Source organism: Arachis stenosperma, chromosome 3, assembly GCF_014773155.1.
Source record: "Arachis stenosperma cultivar V10309 chromosome 3, arast.V10309.gnm1.PFL2, whole genome shotgun sequence".
In the NCBI taxonomy this organism is placed as follows: Eukaryota; Viridiplantae; Streptophyta; class Magnoliopsida; order Fabales; family Fabaceae; genus Arachis; species Arachis stenosperma.
The window spans coordinates 29,790,710-29,803,520 of NC_080379.1; the positions used below are offsets into that span (position 1 = coordinate 29,790,710).

The window sequence follows — 12,811 nt, forward strand, 5'->3', positions numbered from 1 at the left end:
ATGAATTTAAGGAAAAGAAATCAATCGTAAACAAGAATCATGCCACATAAATTGGACAACTGCTGCACTTGATATTAATGAACAAAGAAGAAAAGATTCTTTTTCAATGTCAACGGTTAGAGCATTGAAGAGTGCAATGGCTAGCTTGATCAAAAGGAAAATTATTCTTACATTAAAGAAGAAATATGAAACTCTATATATTGATGAATCAATAAACCAATAACAAACAATCTTTATTTTCTTTGTTTTTGTGTGTGTTCAAATTTTTCTATTTTCTAAAATTAAGTTTATATTGAGAGATACAAAAGATAAAGAGATAACTTAGGTGAGTTACACAAAAGTAATTTTTATCTATTATTTTAGTGTTTAATTTCGAAAGTGTACTAGAATTAAAGTCCACTTAGTTCTCTTTAACTAGATTGGGTTAACACTTAGGTGTTATTAAGTTTGAGATAATTTAGGTGAGTTATAAAAGTGTGAGTCTTTTAAAATTGGTATTTGTAATCAATTTTTATTATAATAAAAATCTTATCATTATTATAATAAAGACTAGATATAGATCATATTATACTTCGTGGCCGAATCAGGATATATCATGGTATTATTCTTCTTTTCTAAAATCTATAACTTTTATTTTTTTTTCTATTCTCTTACTACAAAACGAGACAAAAACATAAATAATTTCATATTTATTAGTTTCACTGCATAATCTAAAAAAGTGTTTATCACTTATAATCCCTTCTCAACAAATTTAAAAATTTTCATTAAGAAGCAAAACAAGTGAAAATAAAAGAGAGAAAGAATTGATTGAAGTTAATGAAAAGAGGATACAATTTAACTCAAAAAATCTTCTAAAAGATAGTTATCAAAAGATATTCTAGCAGGTTATAATCATAAATAATGTTAATACACAATAATAATATTAAAAAATAATAACTCCCTAATTTGGCTAAAATAAAATGCACAAGCTCTCTCTATTAGTTTTAAAGTCTTCTCTCTGTATATCGCTCTCTAATCTCTATCCCTTCAATCCAATATTTACAAATTGTTGCATGTCTTTTCTTCCCAAGCAATCAACTAATACGAATACATATGTTTATGCCTGAGTTGTCTTGTCTCATGCATGCAGATAGGAAAATCTTACAGAGGGACAGAACTTAATTGAGATAGTGGGATTATTGTCTCTCTAAATTTTTTATAAAAAAATTAGTGGTATTTTTTAAAAAAATAAAAAATATTTTAATCAGTTCAAATACTTTACTATAATTTAAAAAATTTAAGTTCAATCTTTAACAATAAAAATAATAAAAAAAAAGTTATTAAAAAATTTAACTATAATTTAATTATTAAAAATTTTAAATTATTATTGTATAATTATTTATTTATTATTTTATTAATAACAAATTTAAAAAATAATTATGTTTATAAATTTTATTTTAATATAAATATTATTATTAGATTCTAATGTTAAATTTTTAGCTCCTCCAAAATTTTGTAGCATCGACTTACAATCCACACCATGCAAAACACAACTTACTTGATTTTGTATTGTCGACTTTTTTGAATCACGCAGGTCGTTTGTAACACGTCACCTATATTTTGAATCTCATAACCTGTATGATTCTTCTACAAAACATGCAACACCACCTATATTTTGCAACACATCTGATATACTTCATAAGGACACTATTATTATATTACACCAAATTAAAATCATAATAAAAATATTTTTTTTCTTTAACTTTTGCAGACAAAAATATGGCTTAAACATTTGAAATAATTAGACATCTATGCAGTCTTACAAATGATTACTCCGCTTACCAAAGATTTAACGTAACGACGAGAAAATTATTTTACCCGGAAAAATATATTTTGAAGTTGCTCCATTTTAAAAATTAATAGGATCTAGAATATTAATGTGAAATTACCAAATAAAGAAATTACTTTGCTGACGTGGTTCCGGTTTGGTTATAAATTTAGTTGTAAAAAAAAACACCAAACAATCCCGCCATAAACCCCCAGTTCTCTGGGCCCCTGATCCAAAACTACAAACCTGGCTCTTCCTGTTTCCCGCTATATCCAACCTCCACATCGCACGTGTTGCACGTGCCTCCATCTCTGCCCCCGACAGCACACTCGCCGGGACGCGATTTTTGTCGTAACATCTTGCTTCACAGAATATTTTCCCCCTTTTTTCCTTTTCCCATAATTATAATAATAATTTCAATACATGAATCTCCATTTGCATGATTTAATCTAAATCCAAAAGCCAATGCAAATCTAATATACATAACGGTTCGGTTATTCCACGAGATTTTTTCTTCTTGTTCGGGGGGTGATTCCGAAGCTGGATCCGAAGGGAGGAGCTAGGTATGGAGTCGATCCTAGCGAGAGCTCTGGAGTACACTCTCAAGTATTGGCTCAAATCCTTCTCCAGAGAGCAGTTCAAGTTGCAGGGTCGCACTGTTCAGCTCTCCAATTTAGGTATTTCCACTTTGTAATTTATTTTGTATAATTTGTGTTAATTACAATAATAGTAACCATGATGAGAGAAAACTGTTGTTTAAGAGAGATGGGAGATTTGAATTGATTCACTTCATACCTTAGCTGGACTCTACATTCTTCTATCTTTCTCCATCCTTTCAACTTTCATGTTGTTGCTGTTGAATGTTGAGAGAACCTTAAGCAACATAAAAATAAAGATCTATGAAGAGATACTAGTTTAGGATTAATAGTTTGTAGCAAATAGAAATCATTTGTCTGATGTGCATGTTCAATTTGAATGTTCCTCATTGCTACTGACTATGGACTTACTATACAAATTCAAACAGTTAATTTATTACTTGAAACTCATGGGAGTGCCCGTCCCCAAGGTGGAGCAGCATGGTAAGTTCTTCTTACCAGTATTCTGAATTGGTTATCTACTTGAGTTTATTTATGCTCTGCAATCGTTGTCATGTATCAATAAATTGAATTGAAATCGATATTTATATCTTTGCTCAGTTTGGTCATTATTGCAGTACATGGTCTGCATTCATTGCAATAGAGTTTAATGATAGTGCATGTTTTATGGGTAGCTTTACAGATAAACCTGATGGACTGTTCGTCCTCTTTGACTGAAAAACTATGTTATAGATTTATCCAAAACTTACCCATAAGTATCCCTATATCTCTGGCTGTAGGGAACACCGCCTATGGCATCTGTCACCATGCGCAATCTGTTGCTGTATACCACAAATGAAAGCTGGGAGGTAAATATGCTTTGGCTCATGCTTACAATTAATTTGGGACCCTTGGTATAAATATTATTGAAGATTTTTTTCGGTTTGCATGATCAGGTTGTAAATCTTGAGGCAAGGGAGTTCTCAAGTAATACGAAGTATATATATGTATTCAAAGTACTGCATTATGCCTTTCATTTTATATCTTGTGTGTGTATGACCGATATTGGGATAATTACCTTCTAAATATTGATATTCTATATCATCTCTATCCATTCATTGGTATTTCTCAATACATATAATAATTCTTATCCCCACCTCCTTCTCTTCAGAAACTGGAGTGGGAAGCTGTCTATTGATCTTTTGCCTCATCCTGACATGTTCAGGGATGAACTCTAGGCCGGTCTCAAGAGCGAGGAAACATGAGAGATGATGATGGTGCAAAACGAGTATTCTTTGGAGGGGAGTGTTTTTTAGAAGGAATATCGGGAGAAGCATATGTACAATTCCTCTAATTATTGTAATCTATTTTCTTCTAAAAGGCTAAGATTCTTGACTCATGATCTGTTACTATGTTTGCTATTCCCCATATCACAATTCAGAGAACAGTCTCCAACAGTCCACTTGGGCTTGAGTTTCAGTTGCACATCACAGAAGCTCTTTGACCTGCATTAAGTGAGCCAGGTAATTAAAAGGGCACTTTTTACATGTATCCATATTGATTCGATACAAGTGGCACAGATGTTGTATGAAGTTAATATATCATGTGTGCAGGACTTCGTGCACTTCTCCGCTTTATGACAGGATTATGTGTCTGTCTAAACAGGGGAGATGTAAATTTGAAGGCCCAGGTTTCAATTGCCTTAACTTTTCCCACCTTTGAGAAAATCAGTTTTCAGAAGCTTGTCTTTGGACAAAGCTCTTCTATTATTCTAGTATTTAATTTAAATCAGAAATAAAAAATTATATTTAAAGTATCCTTTATTTTTATGCATAATTTTAATTGATAAAAAATATTATTTTAATTTTATTATTCAATTTTTAAAATAACCATTAATTTTATTATTTTTTAAAATTATTAAATTATTATATATTTTCCTTGCAGGCAAGTCTTTGGGAGGGAGAAAATGACAGTAGTTTGACCAGGATTACCATTGCAGGTCTATGTTTAAGGTTTGTGTCATATGCTTTGCCTGAATAACTACTATTGAAAGGATTAAGTAATTAACTAATCTTGTTTTGCTCATGAGTCTTTCGTATTGTTTATCGGTGCTAATAGGACTTTAAGTTGAGTGGAGACTATATACAAACTAATCTAAAGGATTTTTAATATAGGGTGTTTTGGTTTTAGTCCCTCAAAAAAATTTCTTTGCGTTTGTTAGCACGCTTTTCCAATATTTGGTTCCTAGCCCTGCTGTTCTAAACTTTGATAATTGTAAACTCCAATATTTTGTCCTTACATATATTGTAAGTTCCTTTTTTGCTCCTTGTAAATATTTTATAAACCTTCTTCTGGATTTTATAATATCACCACTTAATAGTGCTGGTCTAATAATAGAGACCAAAAACATAATGTTGGAACAAAACTCAGACCCAAAGAAAGAAAAGGTTGAGGGACAAAGACCAAAATGACTTATAGATATTAAAAATATCATTAAGCCATCTGGGACAGAGTTGGGACAGAGTTAAAGAGACCCAAGACTAGGTGAATTCCTAAACATGATAAAAACTCTGGATTGGGAAGTTGTGGATAGAAGATATCTCTAAGGATGTGGAAAAGGCTAACTAAATGAGAAGTCTCACTACATAGAAAAGGATTTTAAATCTGTCTCTACACAAATGCAAATGTATGTAAAGAAGTGCCTAAGGTTAACTCAAGTTATAATTACATATTTACATGATGACTACGTGATTAGCATAGTATGATTTATACCCTCAATGTGTTGTATATTTTTTCACTATCAACATAATAACTACTTAAGCAAGTGCAATAGTTGGATTATACTTGATCAGCAGTGGATCCGTATTCTATATATTAGTACAAGAGAATCCAAAACACAAAAAGTTGTTAATTGCAGTACAATGACAAAGCACACCCATCACAATGTATGGCACACAATCCCAAATCAAATGAAGAAGGATCTCTTGTAAAATGCATCAGCATAGTCTCTACATTAAAATAAAGCAAATCATCAATGTCCCACATGGTACTGCTAAAAATCTGTGCTGTATATTCAAATATATGTTACTGTTATTTGAAAAAAAAGGCTACTTTGTAATTGAAGTGTTATAAAACAACTGTATATCCAAAAAATAACCAGTTGATACTACTTTGTAATTCATTGACAAAATGTTGTTACATGAATAATCTAATGTATGATAATTTCTTTCAATTTAAGAGTATTAAGATTTTGCAATTTCCAGCCCAAAAAGTATATTATCGTATTTCCTAAACCCATCATCATTAGCCAAAAAATAAGTTTCTCTAATCTTGTGAAAGGTGTGGCAGGTGAGCAAGCTATCAGATCCGGCTTGATGGCCCTTCCCAGCAACTCGGTCCACGTGAAGTGTGTCAGCCACCTTCTCCAAACCGCCATAGAGGCCATTGCAGAACCTCATCACATGCTTCACATCGTAAGTATTTCCCCCAAACAGCTCTTTTACAAGCACCAAGAACTCCTCCAAGCTTTTCGGAAGAACACCCCAAGTCAGAATCTTCACCAAATATCCAATATCATAAGCACCATGGAATGTGACCCATGTCAGTGATTTGTTGAACAGCAGCCCAGATGCTGCTGCCAACTTCGCAAAATGCACCGAAGAAACTCCAGCCACTGCATTGCGTGCAAAATCGATGCCCTGGCTGCGTAGGAGTGCCACAGAGTCCTTTGCGTGGATGTCACGCATGAGGTTGAAGTCTCGGAAATTGAACTGCCAGATGTAGTGAGTTCTGTTGTTGGTTCCTAGGTCAGGGAGTTTGCCGTGCTCATCTGACAGAGTGAGTCCAAGCTGAATGATTTTGAGCGCGTCCACATTGGCCTTCATGACTTGGTAAGTTTCCTCTGGGACAAGATTCCGGTAGTTCTTGTTGCGGGGCAGGATGACTACACCGGGAAATTCAGTGTCAATGGAGACAAATCGATATTTGTCAATCAGGCTGCTTATGATTTGGAACTCGGAATCAGCATTGGCAGCCCACACTTGCCTGATCACAACCGAACTGTTGGGACTAGGCTCTAGAAGTGGCAGCCGTTCCACAAACCTTGGCTGAACTGCGCCATAAAAGGGCGGAAAACCAACTATGATGGGCGGTGGCATAAGAAAAACTCTAGGTGGTTGTTGAAGTTGTTGTCGTTCATCATCGATTCTTGTCATTGTTGTATACATGGTAGTCATATCCTGTCTAACTTAACCCAGCAACTTTGTTAAATTCTTAGAAACTGAGGTAAAAGATAGAACAAAGAATGCAAATGGTACACTACCTTTTCTTCTTTAGCCGGGTTCCTCTAAAGAATGCTTGGAGGCTTGGGTGGACAGGGGTATGAGTAAGAAAAGGGGTTCTTGCGTGGTTTGTGTGGAAGGTTATGTTTGATGAAAAGGAATGAGTAAGAAAAAGAATGAGATGATTTTCAAATATGGTTATGTTTGATGAAAGAATAGCTGTTTCTTGTTTGTGCTTCAAATGGAACCGGGAGAGGGAACAAAGAAGAACAGATGAATGTGTGGCGCTACTACTGGTACATTATTCAATGATGTATTTAAGATTTTTATTTTGTGATGTTATGCTTTCTTTAGATGCTGCTTTCTACAAATTGTTTAGGATTTTGATGTAAGGTTGTATTTATGTATGAAAAGTCTAGCAGTCTAGTCAATTAGAGTCATTGAGTCAATTAGGATAAAACTAAACAATCACAAATTGATTTTTTTAGATTTTACCGTTGCTAAATTTGATTTGTTTTGATTTAATTTAATACAAATATAATTATTTGATCTATTCTAATATTAAAAATAATTGTGTAAAAATATTTAAATGATTATTATTCTATTTATTAAATTTAACTTAAAATAAAGATTTAATTTCACTCTTCTCCTAATTTTTAAAGTGTATGATTTTAAATTGTGGAATAAGGAAGGAGAGGGAAAGTTCATAAGGAAAGGGGAAAGTTCACATAGCAACATCAGCAATTGGTCCTCTCTTAAGGTTGCTAAATCCATCACCAATTGAGCCTATAGCTTCATCTCCTCCACTTCGATTTCCGGCGACCCTCAGAGTTTGTTGCCACCAAGTTACAAAAGGGGAGTCATGGGGCAGTGAGGAAACCAGGACCGAATCCTCTCGCCAAACTTCCCGGGCTGGACCGCAATTTCTCGGGTAGTGGATGACGGCATCTGGGACACAACGGTGACGTCGACGGAAACTTTTGGTGCAAGAGGCTTGATACAGGTAACTTTTCGTGCACCGCTCTCCATAGAAAATTTTTTATTTTTTATGGTATTTTCAGCTTCCAACTGTTTGGATTTTGCATAATTTCAAGAAGTTGATCAACTGGGACATGTGGGAAACTATAAGCAACCAGATAACCCGAGACTACATCATACTGCTTTTTCGAATTCAAGGCCCAAATAGGAGCGTCATTACCATCATCATTCAATTTGAGGTAGAGTATTCTAGCACTAAAATCAGCAAGAATTTCATAGCTTAGGAAACACAAGAAGTATATCTTATGTGTCTCTAGTATCAACAAGAATTTCATAGCTGAAGGTATAAGTGTGGCACCTATACATGCTATATAACTGATACTTTACTATACATATATATGAGAGTAATGTTAGAGAATTTATTTTTTTCGGCTAACATTAATAATTAATTTTTTTTAAATTTTTTGTTTATCTTAAATTTTAGATTTTAAATCACAAAAGCTTAAATTTATACTCTAATAAATTATAAACCTTAAAAAAAGTTAGCTAATTTTAGTTAATTAAAAGTTAATTTTCTATAGTGATTATTATATTATCTTAAAAAATTGCTAAAATTAAAATAATATTTTTTTATTTTAAATACTTTTTTAATTGAAAAATAAAAATAAATATTACCAAAATATTTAAAGTGTATAACTTTGACGCTACCATTTAAATTGTGAAATAAGGAAGAAGATAAACTTTTTAATATATACTAATTAATAAATATAATTTAAAATAAGAGTCTATTTTATTTCACTAAATGAGATCCAGGAACTCAAAAAACAAAAGTATCAATCTATTTTATTTATCAGCCCATTTTTGTATCTCCTTCTACATGTTTATCTTTGATGATCTTATTCAGCATTTGCTGATTTTAAATACATTAATGAAAAATATTTATCTAGTTCTCTCTGCATTGGCAAGTTGCCGTGTCTATTGGTCCTTTGATGTGCATAATATTTCTGGCATCCCCTGGGAACAATTAATTGTTTATATATTTTCCTAGCAGGCAAGTCTTTTGGAGGGAGAAAATGACAGTAGTTTGACCAGGATTACCATTACAGGTCTATTTTTAAGGTTTGTGTTATATGCTCTGCCCGAATAACTACTATTGAAAGGATTAAGTAATTAACTAATCTTGTTTTGTTCATGGGTCTTTGGTATTGTTTATCGGTGTTAATAGGACTTTAAGTTGAGTGGAAACTATATACAAACTAATCTAAAAGGATTTAAATTAAAATAGGCTGTTTTGGTTTTAGTCCCTCAAAAATTTCTTGGCGTTTGTTAGCACGCTTTTCCAATATTTGGTTCTTAGTCCTGCTGTTCTAAACTTTGATCATTGTAAACTCCAATATTTAGTCCTTACATATATTAGAAGTTTCTTTTTTGATCCTTGTAAATATTTTATAAACCTTCCTCTGGATTTTATAATATCACCACTTAATAGTGCTGGTCTAATAATAGAGACCAAAAACATAATGTTGGAACAAAACTCAGACCCAAAGAAAGAAAAGGTTGAGGGACAAAGACCAAAATGACTTATAGATATTGAAAATATTAAAAATATCATTAAGCCATCTGGGACAGAGTTGGGTGTCTTGCTTCTACATGGTGCATCTTGGAGAGATTGGAAAGTTTTTATTGTTCTAATGAATATTGTCATGCTAATCTTTGTATTGAGGATCTGTTGTCCTCCACCTTGTTTGCATTATCCTTCTCCCCTAACAAGGAAAGAAATGAAAAAGAAAAGGAAAAACATATTAGTTAATGTGAAAAATATTGGGAATGGGTGGTGGCCTGTGTGGCACCTATAACTTTTGTTGTTAGATATATTTGGTTGGCTCTTGAGCAAATAATTTCATCCAGAATGGGAAATAAGAAAGCAAACTATTAGCAATGTGGCCTACTTGGTTGTTTCAGTCTGCTATAGTCATAATGATGGTTTCTTTTTTCCATGCTGACTGTTGAAATAGTTTTCACTGTTACTAAATTGTATATGTTTTTTGAAAAAACAGTGACAAGTTTTCACACCCGCCATGTTCGTTAGTGCAGCCATCTATGCATTCTGTTAAAAGAGAGTCTTTTCATGTGCCAGAAGTTGGTAATGCTTTATTAATTTTATTTTGCAATACTGATAAGGATAATTTTGTTTCAGTGTTGTCCAGTAATGTGTTGTAAATTTATTGAAAAAGTTAGACAATGATGGCATAACATTTTTTTAATATTACATACCTTAACATTAACGATAACAATAACAGCAACAACAAAGCCTTGTCTTACTAAATGGGGATTATTACAAGGATCAAATGACACCATTGTGCCTGTCACAATGATGCCTGAACTCAGCCATATATTCCTTGCTTGATTAAATTTATTCAACCTCATTTTCTCCCTCCTGCAGCTAGAAGCTTTTGCCATCCAATATATCCACTTGGAGAACAGCAGTGGCAATTGATTGAGGGAACTCCTCTAATCTGCCTCCATTCCCTTCAGATTGTACCTTCTGCACTTCCACCATTTTTTGCTTCTCTAACCGTTATTGACTGTCAGCCTCTTATGGTATGTGCAATTTATTTCAACAAGTAACTTGCCTGCTATGCCTATATATTTGCTACGGTAATAGATTATCTTCTTTATTGATCTTTCATTATTTTCCAGATTCATCATCAGGAAGAAGCTTGCCTTAGAGTATCTTCTTTATTAGCTGATAGAATTGTTGTCAATTCTGGTGATATTTTACCAGATTCCTCAGTAAACTCTCTTTTCTTCACTCTCAGTGGACTGGATCTTATGGTTCTTTTGGACAAGGCCCAGTTGGATATTTCTAAAAGCGACACAGATAATGTAGTCCAAACCTCCTTTTCTGGTGCAAGGCTTCATATTGAAGACTTCGCATATATAGATTCACCCTCAATGAAACTAAGAATACTAAAACTGGATAAGGATCCTGCTTGTTTCTGTCTTTTTACGTGTATTTTAGGAGAGTTGGTGAGAAAATAGCAGTGGCTGGAAAAAGTAAACAATTGGAGGGCATTAAGAACAAATCTTCTCGTGAAAAGTTAATGGACATAACTCCTAGTGACACTGCTGTAAGTTTGGCAGTTAAAGACCTTCAACTTCGATTTCTTGAGTCTTCACCATTGAATGTCGAGGGAATGCCTCTAGTGTAGTTTGTTGGAAATGATTTGTTCATTAGTGCCACTCATAGAACCTTTGGTGGTGTTATTGTTATTTCGTCCTCCTCACGCTGGGAGAGTGTTCAGATAGATTGCGCGGATGCTGAGAAGCACATAGCAGGAGAGAATGGCTCATTCTTAAGTTCTGGAGAAAATATTCCTTCAAGCAGTGATAATGGAAATTGTCAACTGAGAACTGTATTCTGGGAAGATAACAAGAGGAACCATCTATTGAACTGAAATGCTCCTTCAATCCCTTTTCTGGATGTAAACATGGTGCATGTCATACCATTGGGGGAACAAGATACAGAGTGTCATTGTTTGAACGGCTCAGCTTCTGTATCTGGTATTCATCTTGGTGGGGGAAATCAACTATGCTGAAGTCCTTCTACATCGATTTGGAATAATTGGTCCTGATGGTGGTCCTGGGAAGGGTCTTTGTAAAGGCTTCGAAAAGTTACAAGCAGGACTATTGGCAACAATTTTCAAGACAACACCCCCCGATGTTGATAATTCAGAAGATGGTATGAAACAGTGTTACCTGATTTTTCATAGCCAATATATTTGCTATATGTTGTGATTTCTTCTTTGTTCGTGTTCTATGTTTGTTTTTATAAATTGTTTGCTTATTAGTCAATTTTATGCCAGTTGGAAGTTTGAGCAAAGGGAAAGAAACCAATTTTCCAAAATTGAAGAAGCCAGATAATGTGGATATAACCATAGAATTGAAGGGGCACAAGAGATGGTTGAAAGGTGGTGGATATCTAGCCCAGAAAATGTATGTGGATAAGAGAGGTTTTGGCACACAACTTTCCAAAGTTTACAAGTAATTACAAAAGGTAGCCCAAAGAATGTTAAGGGTATTTCAGGGTCCTCTGGGCAGCAACTTATCTTTGCTAAAAAGCTCAGTCAAAAGATTGAATCAATGGAGGGTTTATTGAAGCAATTACGAAATAAAACTTAAGACCCATTCATATTTGTATGTAATTGGAATTTAAGATTGTCCTTTTTCTTTATTCATATATTTTACATAGATCACAATTCATTTTGTATATATAGCAAAGAAGATCATATTGCTGAGTGTTGTATAAAATAGTTAGAAATTAGGAATCTTCATTATTGTAAGAAAATTTTTGTTCGGTTGAACCTATACTGCTAAATAACAATTTTGGTAGCTTGCCTTTATCTCGAAATTTTTTTTGGGTGTTTTAATTTGTTCATATGTGTAATACTGTATTCAGAAAATCTTTAATTAATATTTATTAAGTTAAAATTGCTTTAGATAATGAATAGCATGTTCATTGTATTCATTTATATGGTGTGAATATGTGCCTACAGTAATACAGAGGACTCTAGTTTATGGTAAGTACATGTCAATCTTGAGTTGTGTGAATGAGAGTCACCGTAAAGAATATGCTGTAATACTGCGCTTCCTTATTGACTCTAAGATGATGTAGCCAATAATATCTTAACATGTTTGCAAAAATTTCAAAGGAAAATGATAACCATCCCAGTAAATATATTCTGAAGGATCATCATTCATCACAGGCTATCGCCCCTGCCTCGCCGCATACCTCCGTTTCATTGAAATTGTATGGTCCTTGGCGAAATCCCGTTTGTTCTGTTTATTAATACGACAGAAAGTTAAGAGTATGGTATTACCAAATTACTGTGGAGAACGGTAAAATCGTAATGCAGCATTGAAATAATCTGCATAGATTATATTCACATCGGGTTACAGAACTCGGAGGCGATCTAGTTCAATTTGAAGCAATTCATTGTGCTGTCCGTAGAACTTGTTTAGCCATTTGAGACAGGGCTTTATCATACTCCTCTTTGTTGGGACTCGCAAGTAATGTTAAATAGGCTGGATTGCAACCAAGTGATATACTACCGGGAACCATAAGCGTTACAGCCCCTAAATTAATCAGTTCCTGAATAAATTTATGAATT

The 12,811-nt window shown here is 33.7% G+C and overlaps 1 pseudogene; it reads left to right on the plus strand.

Annotated features, from left to right (window-relative positions):
- Positions 1–2,092: 2,092 nt before the first annotated feature.
- LOC130965795 (uncharacterized) lies at positions 2,093–12,315 on the plus strand (annotated as a pseudogene).
- Positions 12,316–12,811: the final 496 nt, after the last annotated feature.